The sequence below is a fragment of the Schistocerca gregaria genome, chromosome 1, assembly GCF_023897955.1.
Source record: "Schistocerca gregaria isolate iqSchGreg1 chromosome 1, iqSchGreg1.2, whole genome shotgun sequence".
NCBI classification, from domain to species: domain Eukaryota; kingdom Metazoa; phylum Arthropoda; class Insecta; order Orthoptera; family Acrididae; genus Schistocerca; species Schistocerca gregaria.
In genome coordinates, this window is record NC_064920.1 from 356,283,503 (window position 1) to 356,303,468 (window position 19,966).

At 44.5% G+C, this 19,966-nt stretch overlaps 1 protein-coding gene across 2 annotated transcripts in view; it reads left to right on the plus strand.

Annotated features, from left to right (window-relative positions):
- LOC126345620 (guanine nucleotide exchange factor DBS-like) overlaps window positions 1-19,966 on the plus strand; it is a 350,102-nt gene that overhangs the window by 115,025 nt on the left and 215,111 nt on the right. The window contains exon 1 of one of the 2 annotated variants that reach the window (XM_050002117.1): window positions 168-656. The exons of the other annotated variant lie outside the window; for it this stretch is intronic. The gene's annotated coding sequence lies outside the window, so the exon portion shown is untranslated. Of the gene's footprint in view, window positions 1-167; window positions 657-19,966 lie in introns of those variants that run through there. 2 annotated transcript variants of the gene reach the window in all.

Sequence of the window (19,966 nt, forward strand, 5' to 3'; positions counted from 1 at the left end):
CCATGCCAATTATTTTTTTATGTAATGTAAGTCAGTGTTTTAAATTAAGGATTAAAAAATACTGTTTACATTTTTTTCATACACACAGTGATATTTGTGGTACGTAATGTTTTACCTGGTATCGACTTATCAAAATCGATTAAACTTTTTCCGCCCCGAAGGACAAACATGAACTTATTTGGTTTTCAGGATGTTACGTGAATGCTCTGTATATGGTTGCCGCTACCCATAAACGCAAAGTAGTGATAGCTAGTTTTCTTTCGTAAATATTTATGATGGGTATGGCAGGGAGTGGAATAATAAGGAAAATTGTTATCAGGAAGTTCGTGACATCGATGCGTGTGTGACAGCTGTCAGAAGTCAGTTGCGAAATAGTGCGCCGGTAGTGTTCGAAGAATATAAATTGAGAAATTCACTCAGTAATCGTCGGCTGCAGAATAGTCGAAGCAGAACGGAGAACAGTAAAAACAGATCTGGAGAAACTACAGTTGATTGTTACATCGTTAGAAAAGCAAAGTGGATTATTTACAAAATGTAGAAGGTCGCATTTATGTTCCTGGAAGCGGCGGTCTGGTGATAAACATCCTGTTGCGGAGCGATTAATCTCAGATTTGAGGATAGTAACGAGAATTTATGTTGAACGTACTGCTAATTAAGTAAGCTATCGATAAAGTATACTCTTGTGTACTTTTCCTACATATAATAATTAGGCCTGCTTAATTTACATTCATCTGTTTGATTTTTGAGACTTGGAAAGCAAGTTAATGTTTATTCTTATAGTATGCTAGAGATTCCTGTAAAATAGCCGCATAGAGTAAGCAGAGTTTAGTTCATAATTTGTGGCATTACAAGCGCGTAGGACTTCCGTTTTTTTCCCCTCTCTAATCTGGCGGTTTGAGGCAAAACAATTTTTTTTTCGATGACGGCAAAAGTTATGCGGTTGGGACTCCCTAACAGTAGAAAGTTAATTTTTATTTAACACAGATGTTCAAGAGTTACAGGTGTGCAGCAGTTTTCAGGCATAAGGTTTGGTGACAATGTTGTGGTAGTTATGCATTGTCTGGTTAAATCCATACAACGAAGACACACCCATCTTGTTGAGTTCTCTTTCAAATTTGTACTGCACGCTAATTATATTTGGATGGTGTTATGGAATATCTAACAGGTATAATGAAAGTTGGGGTGTTAAAGGATAGCTCCTCTACAGTGATAAATGAGACACTGTGTGTTGTGTCGTATGTGATTCTTGTCTGCCTCTGCCAAAAACGATAAATTGTTTGATACTTTGATGGTGGTGGGTTTGATTAATTTCTCATAATCTATTTTGAGTGTTTTTCACCCACTCAGTAACTTTAAAAACAGACTGAAGTAATGTCCTTGATGTTTATTTCAGATATGCATACTGTGTCATAGATTTAATCACATGAAATCAGGAGCGCCACAGTGTACTGTAGCTGTGGGCGACTCGTGAATATTGAACGTATCAGTACTATCTTCCTTCTTTGACCCATATCCTAATAAAAAAGAAGGCAGTAACTACTCATTGAAATCCATTACGTATAACAAATGTTTTGTCACTAGAATTCTAGTTACCCTTGATATTGCATACAATGGCTTCGAGAACTCACAAATGGTCTGTTCCACCTAAGCTAGATGTCAGTTGACACTACAGATTTATACTTTCAAGGTAAAAAAACAATCTTGATTAGCAACACTTAAGCATTTTTCAGTTTTGGAACATTGCTACATTCATAAACATATTGACTTTGCCTCTATCAAACTTGTTACATACACAGAAAATGTGCTGTGTGTGCTGGGTTATTCATTATTCTCACGTTTATTATCTGAAGATAATTACTGAGCAGTTAGTAGAGTCCTTAAATATGATACACTAAATTTTAGGTAAGTTTTGCTTTGTGGCATTCAAGGACACATGGTATTAAGAGTTAATTCAGTGTCAAAGAAGCTATTGGAGAACACTTTCTAAATCAGAATTTGTGGATATTGATTGAGTTGTCTGCATGTGCAATGCCAGTCCATGGTGTCCAACAGGCTCAGTATTTCAGCGAGTAGACATGTTACCATCATCAGGTGCACTGATGGACTGAGCTTCTAGGGGGGCGCATGGCAATCTTACATCCCCTCCTACCCCAAGCCATTCCATCTGTGTGTCAGTAGACAAGGAGATGCTTGTGTCGGTTTCTGTACTAATGTCGGATATTGTATGCAGAGAATGGCCATATGCTTTGAACTAAGCTAGGTCACAGTATCCTGTTCATCGGCCATATCATAAAAAATGTCATTGATATTATAACATACAAAACGAAATCAAAAGAACCAAAAATGTCACTGGCAGTAGTCGTGTAATCTGTCTGCAGCAGTCAGTTTTCAACAGCTTTTGAGAATTTACTCATTCAGAGAGAAAAAAATTAATTCTGGAAAACCTCTGACCAGATGCAGTTAATAATCTCAGAAGAATACAGAAAACACTTTGGTGAAGAAAAGCCAGGTTAACGGAAACATCCGATTCCACCCTTTGAGCAATGACGTCACCAATATGGCGGAAACGACCATTCACAATTATGCCCATATCGCAACTATGACATCATTATGTAAACTTGACAACAAACACAAAAACAGATCAAAAAACCATCAAACACATATTCCTCCAAAAATATAATGAAACTAATGGGACAAGCGGGGGAAATTGGGCATTTTTGGGTGGGGACAAACTAAAAATACACACAAGCTACTAAACCAAATGACAAAAACGATAAAATAAAATGACCACAACCTTCCCAAAATCAACTAAAAACGGTATCCATTGGAATGAAACACAAAACTACAACCACGCCCATAATCATCACTACCTCAAAAAACAACAAACCAACAAAATTGGAATCTAACACTTCCCTTGAGCTATACAGGTCAACAGAAAATACAGATACCAAATCTTGAAACTCAAAACTACAACCATGTCCACAATCATCACTACCTCAAAAAACACAACAAAATTGGAATCGAACACTTCCTTAACCTACATAGGTCAACAGAAACTACCGATACCACACTATAAGTCTCGAAACTTTCGCCACCACTGCACTTAATCCTAGCCCCCCCCCCCCCCCTCCCCCCAAAAAAAAGCTAGAAAATCAAAATTAGAATTGAACACATCCCTTGACCTGTTGCCCTTAAGACATCTCCACATATAGCCATCCCTGGTCTGAGCTGCCGGAACTTTAGTAAACCTCATTTCAAGTCGACACACTGAGCACTTCACGACTTCAGCCAACAGGCCGAATAGCTGAAGAAATTTTATTAGAGACAACGCACGGTTCCCCATCATTGGCAACAACTGAAAACTGTTGACCTTGTCAGTCATATCCATACCTACCAAAGACATAAAGAAAGTGATTTACCAAAATTCACACATGACAAACAGAAATAGCATTAACATAACAAAACCAAAATTGTTAACTCGCTGAAAAATATCCCACTGAAAGCACAGTCACCACCGATACCACATACGTGCAATTCTACCACACAAATGAATCCCATACGCCACATAACATGCTAACCATAAATACATCATGAGAGAGAACCACTGACTGCAATAATATGCCACCTGTAAACACCCCACTCAGAAAAACTAAACCAAAAACATCATCTAACACACCAGATAGCACCACTGATCACATCAAAACGACACCTGCAAACACGCCACTCTCACAAACTAAACTCCACGCCGTCGTGACGTCACACACGACAAAAGCCTTACGTCATGGTCAAAGCCGACAGGTGGAATCAGACGCTTCGATTGACCCGAAAAGCTTCCAAATAAAGGAGACTAATTTTGATTCTGACGTCTCTTTGAAGAATGCTTACACCCTGGATGATGTCAGTCCCTTTGAAAAATCCATACCAGTTCCTGTTGCAATTATCCAGCACGTGTAGGTGAAGGAGATTATATCTCAGCTAAATTTCAAGGAGAAAAGAAATCAAATATTGGAAAATGCAAGATGAAATTATTACAATGTTATGAAAAGGATAGATTACTGCTCACTAAATAGTGGAGACATTGAGTCACAGACAAACACAACAAAAAGATGGTTAAACGAGTAAGCTTTCAGGCAAAAGGTCTTATTCTGAGTTGGACAACATACGCACACATATTCATGCAAACACAACTCACACACACAGGACCACAGTCTCGGGATGCCAAGACTCAGGAGTCAGAGAGAGAGAGAGAGAGAGAGAGAGAGAGAGAGAGAGAGAGAGAGAGAGTGTGTGTGTTTTTGAAAGCACACTTGTTCAGCATTCTTTTGTTATGCCTGTCTACGACTTAACATTTGCACTATATGGTGAGTCGCAATCTGTGCTTTTCATAATACTGTCAAGGAAAAAAAATAAATTAATACAGCTACATATTTGTCTGCACCATACAAAAAGTACTAGAAAAATAATGTAGAAGGGCTTTGGAGTCTGTTGACAAAGACAGAACAGTTTTAAATTAATCCTGGAAGAGATTTCTCTTAATGAGATTGGTGTTACAGAGAAATTGCTAATTCCACTTGGTGGTTCCGTGCTGCCACATCAGGCGAGATCTCTGTTTAGGGCGTAATGGTCTTGTTGTTGTTAATGGGAAAAAAGGACAGAGATTCTCTTTTGCGCATTATCTTATTTTTGTATTAATATCATTTATTATGTAGCAATTGTAAACAATTCCAACCCATTGCTGACTAATTTTAAATCACTAAAAATAGTTGAAGGAAGTAAAAAGATAGGTACAACTTTCTGGATTCTCTTGTCCTTAAGACCTCACCTTTCTGCCTTTATGTGTATCATATTTTGGAGCAGCTGTGTCATATTTAAGATTTTCAGTCCAAAAAATGATACTTCTTATTATGTTTCCTAGTACATATTGTAACTTTACAGAATTAAATACAGTGCTGTTTTAAAGTGGCTTATACTGTCTAACACATACAGTTTTGTTCTTGATGGACACTCTTGTTTTTAGTTATTTAAAAAAGTTGTTATTTTTTTTCATAGGTCACTTTATCCTATTCACGATCATTGGCTTCATTAATTCATAAACAAACTGTCCACTTCCAACGTAAATTAGACCTTGGGCTATGTTACCCAAACTTCAACCAGAACCATAATGTAGAGGCAAACTACACTAGGGATCAAAGCCAATACATGTATTTATAGATTCCAAGCATCCATTGTCTGTTGCACAGTTCTCTGACAAGAACATGGTAGCAATGAGAGAGAGAATGAACCTTTGGAAAGTTCAATGAAAGTAGAAGAAACTCTGCAAATACATTTAGCGATAGAAACTTAACCTTTACAAATTGTCAATTAAGAAATGTAACACGTGAATATCTGAAAACTATGTACTTTAGTTTACAGACGCTACCGAAACCCGCATCAATTTGAACATTTTTACTGTAGTCATACCACTGTTTTCCTCTACAATAATTTTTCCTCCCGCACCTTCTTCCAATACCAAAGTGCAGATTCACTGATGTCTCAGTGTGTGTGTACTATCAACCAATTCTTTCTTTTAATCAAGTTGTGTTAGAAACTTCTTTCCTCTCTATGCTGATTCAGTGCCTCCTCATTAGTTATTTGATCTATCCATCTAATTTTCAGGTTTCTACTGTAGCACCACATTTCAGTAGCTTCTATTCTCTTCTTTTTTGGGTTAGCTACTGCCCACATTTCACTTTCATACAAGGCTATACTCCAGACAAATGCCTTCAGTGAAGCCTTCCTAAAACTTTAATTTAAATTTGGTGATAATATTTCTCTCTTTCAGAAACACTTTTTTGCCATCAGTAGTCTGCACATTATATTCCCACAAGTTCAGCCATTGTCACTTATTTTGCTGGCTGTATATTGAAACTCATCTGCTACTTTTATTGCGATATTTCCTCATATAATTCCCTCTGCACCCCTGATTTATTTTGACTACAATACATTAACCTTATAACTTCCTTCCAAGATGCTGTTCGTTCTGTTTGTGTGTTCTTCCTAGCTCTTTTCTGTCTACAACAGAAAACCTTAAAGTCTTTATTTCTTCCCTAGGAACCTTAATTCCCTTTCCAAATATCTCCATAGTTGCCTTTACTCCTTACTCAGTGTGTGAACTGAATAATATGGGAAACAGGCTACAAAACCTAACCTGTTGCACTCACTTCTGAGACAGTACCTTCAAATCTTGAAACTGCAGACTGGTTTCTGTACATGTTGCTGATAACCTTGCATTCTCTTTATTTTATCCCTGCTCTTCAGGACTTCAAAGAGTGTATTGCAGTCAACATAGTCAGAAGCTTTCTCTAAATTTACGCATAGTGTCGCATGCTATAGGCCTAAACTTTCTTTAGTCTATCTTCTAAGATAACTTATGGGATCAGTATTGCCTCTCATGTTCCTTCATTTCTCCATAACCCAAACTGGCCTTCCCTGAGGTTCACCACTACTACTTTTTCTATTCTTCTGTAAATAATTAATGTCAGTATTTTGTAACCTTGATTTATTGTACTGCCAGTTCTGTAATATTCACACACATCAGCAGCACCTGTTTTTTTTGTAATTGGAATTATTACATTCTTCTTAAAGTATGAGGGTATTTTGCATTTATCAAATCTGGCATACTAGATGGAATAATTTTGTCATGGTGTGTTCTATTGAGGACCTCAATATTTTTGAGGGAATGTTATTTACTCAGGTGTCATGTTTCAGTGTAGGTCTTTCAGTGGTCTATTAAATTCTTCTTACACTGTTATATCTCTCTTCATCTACTGTCTCGCCCATTTCCATAACATTGTCCTTAAGTTCATTTTCTTTGTATACTCTTTCTATACTGAGTGTCCCAGGGGGAATTATTTATATTCACGGGTGTGACAGGAATGATCTCTCAAAGGAACACAGTCAAGTAAAACGGGCTCTAAAATGGATACTTTAAGAGCTATGAGCACTTTATCACCTTCGCTATTGTGAAACACATCTCATCTAGTGATCAAGTGCTCATAGCTCTTAAGGTATGTGTTTTAGATCCAATGTTTACTGGACTTTTTGCTTTGAATGATTCTCCCTGTTATTTCCCTGAAAAATGGCCATTCCTCATGGGATCTCTGTAGACCCAGTGCTGGCTTGCCATCTGAGCTCTTGCTATTTATGTAACTGTTTCTTCTCCAATCATTCATTAATGTGAAAATCTTGTCTGTTGGGTGCTGTGTTATGTATTTAATAAAGGACGTCTTGATGTACACAATGAGCTGCACTTCAAAAGTATGCCAAACTGGTATTTAGGCATATAGCCCATTGTTGGTGGCATATACCGTTTGCATCTGGATCAACTAATGTATGTATATAGTGCAGTGTCTGTACATTGATTAAAATTATGTCGGTCTATGTGGTAGGAGGGAGGAGGTGAGGGAGGAAAAATTATTGTAGAGGAAGACAGTGGTATGATTACAGTAAACATGTTCAAATTGATGCGGGTTTCAGTAGCATCTGTAAACTAAAGTAGATAGTTTTCAGATATTCACATGTTTTACGTTTCTTAATTGACAATTTGTAAAGGTTCATGTTGTTACTGACTGAGTAGTTCTACCCTGTTTTCTATCTGTGCTCAGACATACAGATTTGTATTCTTCTTTTTCGATCAAAACATCAGGCCTTGTGGTTCATGAAGTCTTCTCTGCTTTCCAAAGTGATCTCTACAATTCACTCCCTCGTGGTGGAGCCATTTCTACGAGATTCACAGAAATCCCACTAGCTTGTGACATAACCCACCCCTTCCACGGGTGGTAAAAAGATTTTAAACAACCAGTGATAAAATATGTAAATATGTTAGGATATGCAAAGTTGATTACTATTTCAGCAACATGATCTGTATATATAAATGCTATAAATAGTGATTATGTATAGTATTCTTTTGCCACTCTTGATATGCAGATACAGAATCATATGGCATTAAAATGCTTTATTTGTTACTTAAATTTAGAGGAAATTGCAGTAGTAAATTTATGTGAGTTTTAAACAATAGAAAATCCAGACTGGGGTAACAACAGTACAGGGAAAATGATTACTGCACTCACTATGACAATGACACATTGAGTTGCAGACAGGCACTGAGAAAAGATTGTTACACATTTAGCTTTTGGCCAAAGCCTTCTTCAGAAAAGGGAACACACACACACACACACACACACACACACACACACACACACATTCATTCTTTTTCCCCTCACTTGCCCCCTGCGGGTTCGGGGGTAAGAATAGGCCCATGGTATTCCTGCCTGTCGTAAGAGGCGACTAAAAGGAGTCTCAACTGTTTTGGTCTTTAATGTGATGGCCCCCTGAGGGGTTTGACCACTCTATTTCCAAATTTTTCCGTTAGTGTGTACCATTTGGGGAAGGACGCCTTACGTGGTGCATTCTATATCCATCTTGCCCTAAGATCTCGCATATTTGTTTTTGTCATGGAGTTGGACTTAAACTGAGCTTCTGGCCACATTGGCTGCAGTGTGTTCCGGGTAGCCTACATTCCCTCCATTCACACTTCCATCTTTGCTCCCTTTATTAATGGATGTTCGACACCCGACAACCAGCACGGTAGCCAGTCCGTTGTGGTGGGGTCGTCATGTACCCTCTTGGTGGTAGCCCCCTGACTACACAGGGATCGCACTGCTGATGCCTGAGCTGCTACCTCCACACGTATGCCGAGGAGTAGATGCCTATCCCTCTGGGGCATCGGGACTCCCGGCAAAGGCCATCCTGCCAGGTGGTCTTTGCTGTGGCTGGGTGGCGCCTGTGGGGAGAGCCCTGGTCGGAGTGGGTGGCATCAGGGCGGATGACCCGCAATGAAGCATGGTACATCATCTCTCGCTGGTGGGCCTCCACCAGCAGTCTCTAAGCGATCGAGGTCTAACCTCAATGGGAAGAAATTTGATCCGAGATCATTTCCCTCCCTGGCCACTCCATGGGAGGAACGTCTGGCTAAAGAAGGCGGTGCAGATTATTTACCTCGGTATCTAGTCTGTAACCGAGTTGATGGTGAATCCTTTATGTCAACGAAGCCCCAGTTTTTTGTGGAGCATATAGAGGACAAATTCGGGGAGGTGGAGGGCTTGTCTAAAATGCGCTCTGGTTCAGTTCTAATCCAGACAGCATCCTCTGCCCAGTCCCGGAGGTTGCTCGCTTGCAATAAGTCAGGGGACGTTTCTGTTAGCATCATGTCCCATAAGAGTTTAAACATGATCCAGGGTATTATATTCCACAGGCATCTTCTTCTGCAGTTGGACGATGAACTACGCGCCAACCTAGAACGACGAGGTGTTCACTTCGTCCAGCGCATCCATTGGGGTCCGAGGGATAATCAGGTAGCCACCGGTGCCTTCATCTTGGCCTTCGAGAGTGACGTCTTACCCAAAAAGGTCAAGGTGATGGTTTACCGATGTGATGTGAAACCATATATCCCTACTCCGATGCGGTGTTTTAAATGCTGGAAGTTCGGGCACGTCATCGTACTGTACTTCCGGCATCACATGTCGAGATTGTGGACGTCCTTAGCATCCCAATACTCCATGTGCTCCGCCTCCCATCTGTGTTAAATGCGGAGAACACCATTTCCCGTGTTCGCCAGACTGTAGGATATTCCAGAAAGAACGGAAGATAATGGAATATAAGACCCTGGACCTCTTGCCCTACACCGAGGCTAAACGAAAGTATGAGAGGCTCCATCCTGTGGCAGTGACGTCGACCTATGCCGCTGCTGCAACGACGGTTCTCCCATTGTCGCATATCAGCTCTAAGATCGGTCTGGTTGTGGAGGACACTTCACTCCCTGTTGCTCCTGCCCCATCTACTTCAGGAGCAACACCACCCCAACCATTGGGGACATCAGATCCCCCTTCCCAACCGGAGAAGCGTAAGACTTCTTCGGCTACTCTCGCCAGCAAGGGGTCCCTTGGGGACCTCCCTTCGCAAGTTCCGACCAGTGGAAAAGCGGACACCCGCAAGTGGCTGAAACAACCACCAGTCCCTGGTCGTAGGGCCTCATGGTCGTCGTCCGTCCCTGAGACTGACCCAGTGCAGCCCATGAAGCCTGAACAGAAAAGGAAGAAAGTCCCCAAGACCAACGACATTGCGGTGGCACCCGTCCCACCACTTCCTACAAGCTCTGCGAGATGGAGATTCTGGCGTCCACTGAGGACCTTGGTCTCGCCTGTCCCTCAGTCGTCATGGATAGCACCAGTACCGGTGCTCAGTTGGAGGCAGCAGGTGACCTAGTGCAATAATCTGCCTTCCAAGTCCCGTCACACCTTTCTCAGACATGGACAATACCATCCTCCAGTGGGACTGCGGCGGTTTCTTCCACCATCTAGCTGAGCTCCGACAACTTATCAGCCTTCACCCTTTCTTCTGCATTGCTATTCAGGAAACTTGGTTTCCAGCAATGCGAACCCCCGCCCTCCATGGCTATTGGGGTTATTATAAGAACCGGGCAGCTTATGAAATGTCCTGGCTGCGCTAATAGGCCAATTGCCACCACCTTTCTTGTTACTGGGCGACTTCAACACCCGTAACCCTCTGTGGGGTGGGTCGGTGGCGACAGGTCGAGGCACCACCGTTGAGCATATCCTGACACAGCTCGATCTTTCACTTTTAAATGATGGTTCCTACACACACTTCAGCGTGGCGCATGGCACGTACTCCGCCATAGACCTTTCCATCTGCAGCCCTAGCTTCTTACCGTCTGTCCAATGGAGAGTGCATGACGACCTGTGTGGTAGTGACCACTTTCCAATCTTTCTGTCACTGCCACAGTGTTACTCTTCTGGGCGCCCTAGCAGATGAGCTATGAATAAGGCTGACTGGGACTTGTTCTCCACCACTGCCACTATTGAGCCTCTCTCTAATGATGACAGTGATGCAGTGGTTCAATCGGTCACCACTGGCATAGTTACTGCCGCCGAATCTGCCATTCCCTGTTCTTCTGGGTCCCCTCAGTGGCGGACTGTGCCTTGGTGGTCGCCTGAGATCGCTGAAGCGGTTAAAGATTGCTGGCGGGCTCTACAGCGTCACAAATGACATCCATCCATAGACCACCTTATCGCCTTTAAACAGCTGCGTGCGCAAGTCCGCCTCCTTATCCGCCAAGGCAAGCAGGAGTGCTGGGAGCAGTATGTGTCCACCATTGGCCTCCATGTCACTCCATCGCAGGTCTGGGCCAAGATTCGACGCGTCTGCGGCTATCGCACCCCTGTCAGTGTCCCTGCGCTCTCACTGAATGGAGCAGTTTGTACTGACTCCGACGTCATTGCAAACCGCTTAGCAGATCATTTTGCTATGATTTCCGCTTCTGCGAATTACCCCCTGGCCTTCCGCTCCATTAAAGAGCGGATGGAAAGTCGGAGCCTTTCAATTCACACCCACCATACAGAATCGTACAATGTTCCATTCAGTGAGTGGGAATTTCGCAGTGCCTTAGCCGCTTGCCCTGATACCGCTCCTGGGCCAGATGGCATCCACTGTCAGATGCTGAAACACTTTTAAGTGGACTGCCAGCGACGGCTCCTCGACCTTTACAACCGTATTTAGGTTGGGGGTGAGTTTCCGTCGCAATGGCGGAAAAGTATTGTTATCCCCATTCTGAAAGCAGACAAGAACCTTTTGGAGGTGGACAGCTACTGTCCCATTAGCCTCACCAACGTTCTTTGAAAGTTGCTTGAACGGATGGTGAGCTGGCGCTTGAATTGGGTACTGGAGTCTCGGGGAATTCTTGCTTCGTGTCAGGGTGGGTTCCGTAAAGGCCGCTCTACCGCCGACAATCTGGTGAGCCTGGAGTCGGCTATCCGTACCGCCTTTGCCCGCCGTCAGCACCTGGTCGCTGTCTTTTTCGACATGCGGAAGGCATACGATACAACATGGCGTCATCACATCCTTTCTACACTTCATGGATGGGGTCTTCGAGGCCCTCTGCCGATCTTTATCCACAATTTTCTGTCGTATCGTACCTTCCGCGTGCAAGTCACGGCCTCATATAGTTTCTCCCAAGTCCAGGAGAACGGTGTGCCACAGGGTTCTGTTTTAAGTGTTTGTCTGTTTTTAATAGCCATTAACGGGATCGCTGCGGCCATGGGAAATTCTGTCTCCGCTTCCCTGTACGCTGACGACTTCTGCCTTTACTACAGCTCTATTGGCATTGCAGCTGCTGAATGTCAGCTACAGGGCGCAATTCCCAAGGTGCAGTCTTGGGCTGTAGCGCATGGCTTTCAGTTTTGGGCTGCCAAGACCTGTTATGCATTTCTGCCGGCGACACACTCTTCACCCGGAGCCGCGGCTTTATCTTGATGGCGAACTTCTTGCTGTGGTTGAGACACATAGGTTTTTGGATGTCATTTTTGATGCCCGGTTGACTTGGCTGCCTCATATTCGGCAGCTTAAACAGGCGTGTTGGCAGCATCTAAATGCTCTGCGATGCTTGAGCCACACCAGCTGGGGCACCGACCGATCTACCCTGTTACGGCTCTACCAGGTATTAATCCAGTCTCGGCTGGATTATGGGAGCCTGGCTTACAGCTCAGCATCCCTGTCTGCGTTGCGGGTGCTGGACCCAATCTTACACAGTGGAATACGACTTGCCACTGGTGCCTTCCAGACTAGCCCTGTGGACAGCATACTAGTGGAGGCAGGTGTCCCTCCCCTGCGGTTACGGCGCCAACGTTTTCTGGCCGCTAATGCTGCCCATGTTTTTAGCTTGCCTGGGCATCCAAACTATCGTCTCCTGTTCCTGCAATCGGTCATCCATCTGCCAGAACGTTGGCCCCGGTCAGGTTATACGATTGCAGTCCGCGTCAAGGAGCTTCTTTCCGGGCTTAGGGTTCTCACTGTTCCACCTCCTTTCCGGGCCACTTTGCGTACACCCCCATGGTGTGTTCCTCGCCCTTGCCTTCGGCTCGACTTGGCACAGGGCTCGAAGGACTCAGTCCAAACGGTGAATTTGCTGGTCAAGCCACGGTTTGGCAACCACAAAGACAAGCAGGTCATCAGGGCTTAGTTCGAAGTGGGACTCATCACTGAAGACAATATTACTCCAGTCATGAGATTCTAGGCCAGTCCTCAGACAGCGGTGATATACCAATCTGACAGTCAGCTGCCATATATCCCGAGAACCAGAAATGAAGATCTGGGGTGCCACTTCTTCTCATAACATGGCCCCTTTTGTCGTCTTCCGCGACATCCTTACAGCACAGCGGTACGTCGGCTATATTCAGTGACATGTTTTGTTGCCCTTCATGGAAGCTATCTTTGGCTTACAGTTCAGCAATATAACGCCCGTCCGCAGACGACGAGAGTTTCTACTGCTTGCCTTCATGCTTGTTAAACCTCACCTTCGCGATCAAGGTCACCGGATCTATCTCCAGTTTAGGACGTTTGGAGCATTATGAGCCGGGCTCTCTAATCAGCTCAAGATTTTGATGATCTAACGCGCCAATTGGACAGAATTTGATAAGCTATGACTCTATCAATCAATGCCAAGCCCGAGTAACTGCTTGAATAAGGGCCAGAGGTGGACCAATGTGTTCTTGACTTGCTCAGTTTGTGAAGATTTATCACTTGAACAAATGATCCATTTTAAAAAAAAATTGTAATCAATTGTTTGTGTTGCAACGTAACCTTCTACTACCGATGGTATAGTTAATGTTAAAACTCGACCTGGTAGCAAGATTACCGTCGCTTATCATGTCCTACAATTCCTGCAAGCTACCCTCTGTAATAATGGTTTAACAAATTCGTGAGGTCACCGAAATTACAGGCCCTTGCGAGTTATTGCCGGGGTATTAATAATTTCTAGCGAGAGGGTTTAACCAACCGATAAAAATTTGAACGCAATGGATAACACAATATTTTTTAGAACCAGTACAGAAAGCACTTGTGCAGGGTTTAATAGACAGCAAAGAGCTTTTATTTACTTTCATTTGTCGGCCCAGCATTCGACTGTGACAGTGACTAATTTTCACCTATTCTTTGTGGTCAAGGGAGGAAATAATCAGTCGAGGCTACAGATTAATTGCTGTTTATTCAATACCGATGGCATTTCAACAACTAGCCGTGTGTCTGATGAAATAAACATCATCACGACTGGTCTCTGCAGTCATGGACTGTGCTGCTGGTCCCGGCGGAGGTTCGAGTCCTCCCTCGGGCCCGGTCAGGTTGTACTATCGCAGTCCGCGTCAAGGAGATTCTTTCCGGGCTTAGGGTTCTCACTGTTCCACCTCCTTTCCGGGCCACTATGCGAACACCCCCATGGTGTGTTCCTCGCCCTTGCCTTTGGCTCGACATGGCACAGGGCTCGAAGGACTCAGTCCGTCCAGAGGCCTTCCGCGGCCGCTTTTGTTCAATCCTGGACATGTATCAGGGCTCTGGCGTTGTATACACTGACGGTTCGATGGTTGCTGGTCGTGTCGGTTATGCGCTAACTCTAGGGGACCATTCCGAACAACGCTCCTTGTCGGATGGCTGCAGCGTTTACACTGCTGAGATGGTCGCCATCTTTTGAGCCCTAGATTATATCCGCTCCTGCTCAGGTGAGTCCTTCGTTATCTGTAGCGATTCCCTGAGCAGTTTACGAGCTCTCGACTGGTGTTTCCCTCGTTCTCATCTGGTGATGGCTATCCTGGAGTCCCTGCATACTCCTGCGCGTTGCGGCCGCTCTGTGGTCTTCGTGTGGACCCCAGGGCATGTTGGGATACCCGGCAATGAGAATGTTAACCGCCTGGCGAAAGAGGCCACCAGTACACCATCTCTGGACATTGGCCTCCCGGAGACAGATTTGCAAGCGTTCCTACGCAGCAAAATTCTGGATCTTTGGGAGACGAAACAAACTTCAGGCCATCAATGAGGCTACGGGTGTGTGGCGCTCCTCCTTGCGGGCCTCTCGCAAGGAGTCTGTTGTCCTCTGCCGGCTGCACATTGGGCACACATGGATGACGCACGGCCACCTATTGTGACGTGAGGACCCACCTTTATGTCGCTGCGGCTCCGTTTTGACAGTGGTCCACATTTTATTGGACTGTCCACTTTCAGCTGTGCTCAGGCAGTCGTTCGCACTGCCTGACACGCTCCCTGCCCTTTTAACAGATGACTCTGCTATGGCTGACTTAGTTTTACATTTTATTCGGGCAGGGGGTTTTTATCATTTAATGAGTGTTTCTGTTTTATTTTATTGTTTTGTGTCAATTATGACCTTTGGCCTTCGATTTTAAACTGAGTTTTTAATGTGTTGTCGGTGGTTGGCTTTTCCTTTTTTATCGCTATGGTCGGCCAACCACCGCCACACTCAGTGTGGTTTTACTTTGTTTTGTCTGTTCTTTGTATTCCTTGTCCCGTGTCGTCTGCTGTCTTTCCTGTTGTTAGTTTTTTCTTCTCTTTGGGTGTTTTTTTTTTTTTTTTTTTTTTTGGGAAAAAGGGACCGATGACCATAGCAGTCTGGTCCCTTTAATCCCCCAAACCAACCAACCAACCCCTCACTTGGGGTGTTTTTGGGAATGTTCTGCACCGTCTGCAGCTAACAAAAGAACAGTCTCGCCACTGTTTTTCATTCCTCTTTCCTTCTTTGTTCGCCTTCTCCTATCCTTCCTCCACTTCAGAATTTCATGCTCCTCTTTTTTTCTTCTTCCTCCCAGTGCACTTCTCAAGGCTGGTCCATGCGTCTGACACATAACAGGTGGCCAGGAACACACAATTCCCAGCCCCAGGTTGACATGTAGAGTTTGCACGTACCCCCTGGTACTGGCCAGGGGTGATTGCCTGAACTGCTACCTTCCCAACTTGCCAATTGGTCCCTCTTTCTAGTGTTTGGGAGGTGTGACCTGAGGTGTAAACCCTCAAATAAGGCAGGAGTGCGCCCTTGTGAAGGGGTCCCCTAGTTGGAAGGCAAGTGCCATCAGAGATGCTGGCAATCCTGGGGGATTTTCTTGCAATGAGCCAGTCATCATCTTTGCAGTACAGTCTACCAAATGTTAACAGATCAAAGTTCTGATTCAAAGACCCTCCCAGCTGCACCATGGTTCCTTATGGTTCCGTGTACTGAAGATGGTTAGTGCTTTGCAACTATAAATCCGTTTGTAATTCAGAAAGGTGTTAATCCTGTTGCTGCCTGTTTGAAATCCTGCTCTTGTTTATGAAATGGCACTTTCTTTTGGAGGCTATTTCCGATTCTTAAACACAACAACAGCTTGCTGCTTCGCTTCTCCTCGGCTATCCTGTTCGTGTCAAGGTCCATAAAACTATGAATTCTTCCTGTGGTGTTATTTACACTAGACTGCTTGACAGTCTGACTTGAGGCCAAAATCCAGATGTACCTTTCTGATCAGGGTGTCATTGCCGTCCATTGTGTGATGAAAAAGGAAATGCCTCCTTAGTGCCCACACGGGCTCTTTTTCTCACCTTTGATAGAGTGGTGCTTCCATCTAAGATCAAAGCAGGTTATGTAGTTATCACAGTCTGACTGTACATAACGAACCCAATGTGCTGCTATCAGTGTCACGTTACCCCTACACTCGCAAGTCTCGTCGACACCTGGCCAAATGTGTAGTCTGTGGTAGGGATGCGCACATGGGCGATTGTCCGCCTCATCCTCCCCACTGTATCAACTGCAATGGCGACCATGCTGCCTCCTCTTGAGATTGTCCCACGTATCTTGATGAGTGGGCTGTCCAGAAGATCCAGATAAAGAAAAAATTACCTTACCTATTCACTCACATGTGATTGGCTAGTCACAAACCATGCATTTTACCGTTTGACACTTACAGTACTGTTCTTGCCTAATTTCACTCCATGAAGGACATGACCCTGCAGACCTGTGACCTCAAATTCAGCTCTGATGTTTTGAAATCGCCCAGTGTCATGGTAGCACCGCTGCCTCCTAGTCCATCTATGTAACAAGCCACCAGACTCTTGCTTCACAGTGCGAAGTCACCAGCTACATATCTGGCAAGCCAGAAAGGACAGAAGGAATACTCCCATGAATACTTCTACATCCCTCCAGCCAACCAACACCTTATTATTTCTCTGCTAAGTGGAAAGGCTCAAAGAAGTCCAACAAAGGCAAATGGTCTTTTGCTTTGTTGATTTGAAGATCCTCTTTGACAGTTTCGCCACGTGGTACTCTCACCAGGCTGACATCTGCGTCGCTGGTGTGCACCACCAACTGTTTTTCTGTGTTGGACTCTGCAGGCTGACAGCAGAAGAAAGCTGATGCTTCTGTGGACCACATGGAGCAGGATCCTCTTGCTTCTGTACCCTGTAGCAATGAGTCTTTGCAGGCTGGCAGTTGGCAGCTGCCAATGTGATGCCCCTTCATTTTTTCCTTATCTTGACTCTCCTCCAATAGAACATTCATGGCCTTTGATCCAACAAAGAGGATTTATGGCCATTTGTTCTCTGCATTCAGGAAACAAAACCACTTTGAGCTCTTGCATTTTTCCTGCTCTATTTTGATCTTCCATCTGATGTCGGCATTCCATCTCAGGGGGGAGTTGTGCTGCTCATACGGGATGACATTCATAGTCAATCAAGATGGATGTTTTGAAGTTGTTGCAATTCATCTTTTCCTTTCTCATTTGACATTTTCCCTCTGTTTCATTTACATCCCTCCACCATTCATTGTCACCAGGGCAGTCTTCATCCAGCTTACTGGGCAGCTATCTCACCTCTTTCTGCTGCTCGGTGACTTTAATGCGCACCATCTCCTTTGGGGTCCTCCCAGAACCTGCCTCTTGGCTTACCTTCTTGCTCAACCTCTTCTGCCTTCACACAGGAGCATAAGTGTTCCTTTCAGACTCCTCGCACACTTATTCCCATTTGGACCTATCCCTCAGCACTGCCCAGCTAGCCCGTCATCTCAAGTGGTCCATTCTCTCTGACACTTACTGCAGCGACTATTTCCTGTGTGCTATCCGTTTGCTGACTCCTAGTCCAAATGCATGTACACCCAAATGGCAGCTTTCTAAGGCTTACTGGAGACTTTACTCGTCCCTGGTTGTCTTCGACGAACAAGATTTCCCCAATTGTGACGATCAGGTACAAAATCTTACAAATGGTATCCTCACCTCTGCAGAATGTTCCATTCCTTGTGCTTCATCTTTACCACACCTTGTCCCAGTCCCTTGGTGGACTGAGGCATGCCAGATCGCAATTAGCATGCGGAGATGTGCTCTCCACATTTTTAGCCATCATCCATGAACAGATGCATGCACAGTGCTTTTGTGTTCTTTGGGATAGCAAAAAAGCTTGCAGGATTTCCTTCACTAGTTCTTTTAACAGTTCCACTCCCTCTCCCGTCATGTGGGCCAACCTCCGATGGCTCTCTGGGACCAAGATCTATTTCCCAATTTCCGGCCTCATGGTAGCAGAACAGGTCATCATGGGTCCTGTTGCTACCTCCAACACCTTGGGCTGCCATTTTGTGGCAATTTTGAGCTTCTCACACTATCACCCTGTCTACTTCCATCGGAAACGAATGGAGCAGGCTCAGGCAATATCCTTCTCTTCTCAGAATTGTGACTGCTACAATGCCGCCTTTACTATGAGGGAGCTAGATCATGTTCTCTGTTCATTCCGATCCTTTGCCCCAGGGCCAGACACTGTTCATATTCAGATATTGCAGTACCTTTCTCTTGTGGGCAAGCACTTTCTGCTTAATACATACAACTGCATCTACACAGAGGTCAGTTTCCGAAATGCTGGCATGAAGCCATTGTCATACCCATACCTAAACCTGTTAAGGACAAACACCATTCTTCTAGCTACTGCCCCATTTCTCTCACCAGCTGTGTTTGCAAGGTGATGGAACGTGTGATTCATACCGCGTTTGTATGATGGCTAGAGTCTCGCCATTTACTAACCACTGCATAATGTGGATTTTGAGGGCGCTGTTCCGCAGTTCATCTCGTCACTTTGTCCACTCATGTCATGAATGGTTTTCTGTGGAAATCTGCGATTTGGAGAAAACTTACGTCACCTGCTGGAGGGCCGGTATCCCCTGTACACTCTATGCATGAGGCTTCCATGGGCACCTGCACTGTTTCCTACAGGAATTTTTGAAAGACGAAATTTTCAAAGTACTCATGCATTTTGCCTTGTCGGACATCATTAGACGGGAAGATGGTGAGCGTCAGGGTGCCGTTCCGATTGTCGTCCCCTTTGCTGTCACCATTTACCCTGTAATGCCGTCTCATGCTGGGCACTCCAGCTCCCTTTTCAATGATGATTTTGCCATGTATTGCAGTTCTCCATGGACTTGCCTCATTGAGTCGCATTTTCAGCAGTTTCTCTATTGTCTTGACTTGTGGATCGGCAATGGCTTTCGTTTTTCCCCTGAAAAACCGTTCGAATTTCTGATGGTGCAATGTGTTTCTTCCACCATCTTCACATATTGGGCCTGTTGCTTTTCTGTTCATTGAAACTACAGATTTCCTGTAGCTTATCCTCGACAGGAAACTTGCCTTTGCACAAGCCCAGTTGAGAGTCTGTACAGAAGCTGCTGAACTACCACTGTCCTACCGCCATGACTTTCTCCTCAGCAGATATGCATACTATTTGTCTGCCATGCCTCCTTCTTTGATGACTCCTTTGGTCACCAGTATGGGGCGTGTCCCTCTTCTCTGTTACCTCCTGGAATTCGCTTTCGGCTCATGCTCTGACAGCTTAACATCATGCACCCAGCAACTTTCCTGGTGGGTTTGAACCCTTCACCACCTTGGCTTTGTGCGGCAGCCCATGTTGTTCTTGGCCTTCATTCGCTTCCTAAGGACACTACTCCAGCCTCGCTCTATCGCCTTTAGTTTCACGATCTTTGTATGGAATTTTGCGATATTACTTTTGTGTACATTGATGGCTCTGGGACTGATCATGGCATTGGGTGTGCATTTGTCATTGGCACCAATTA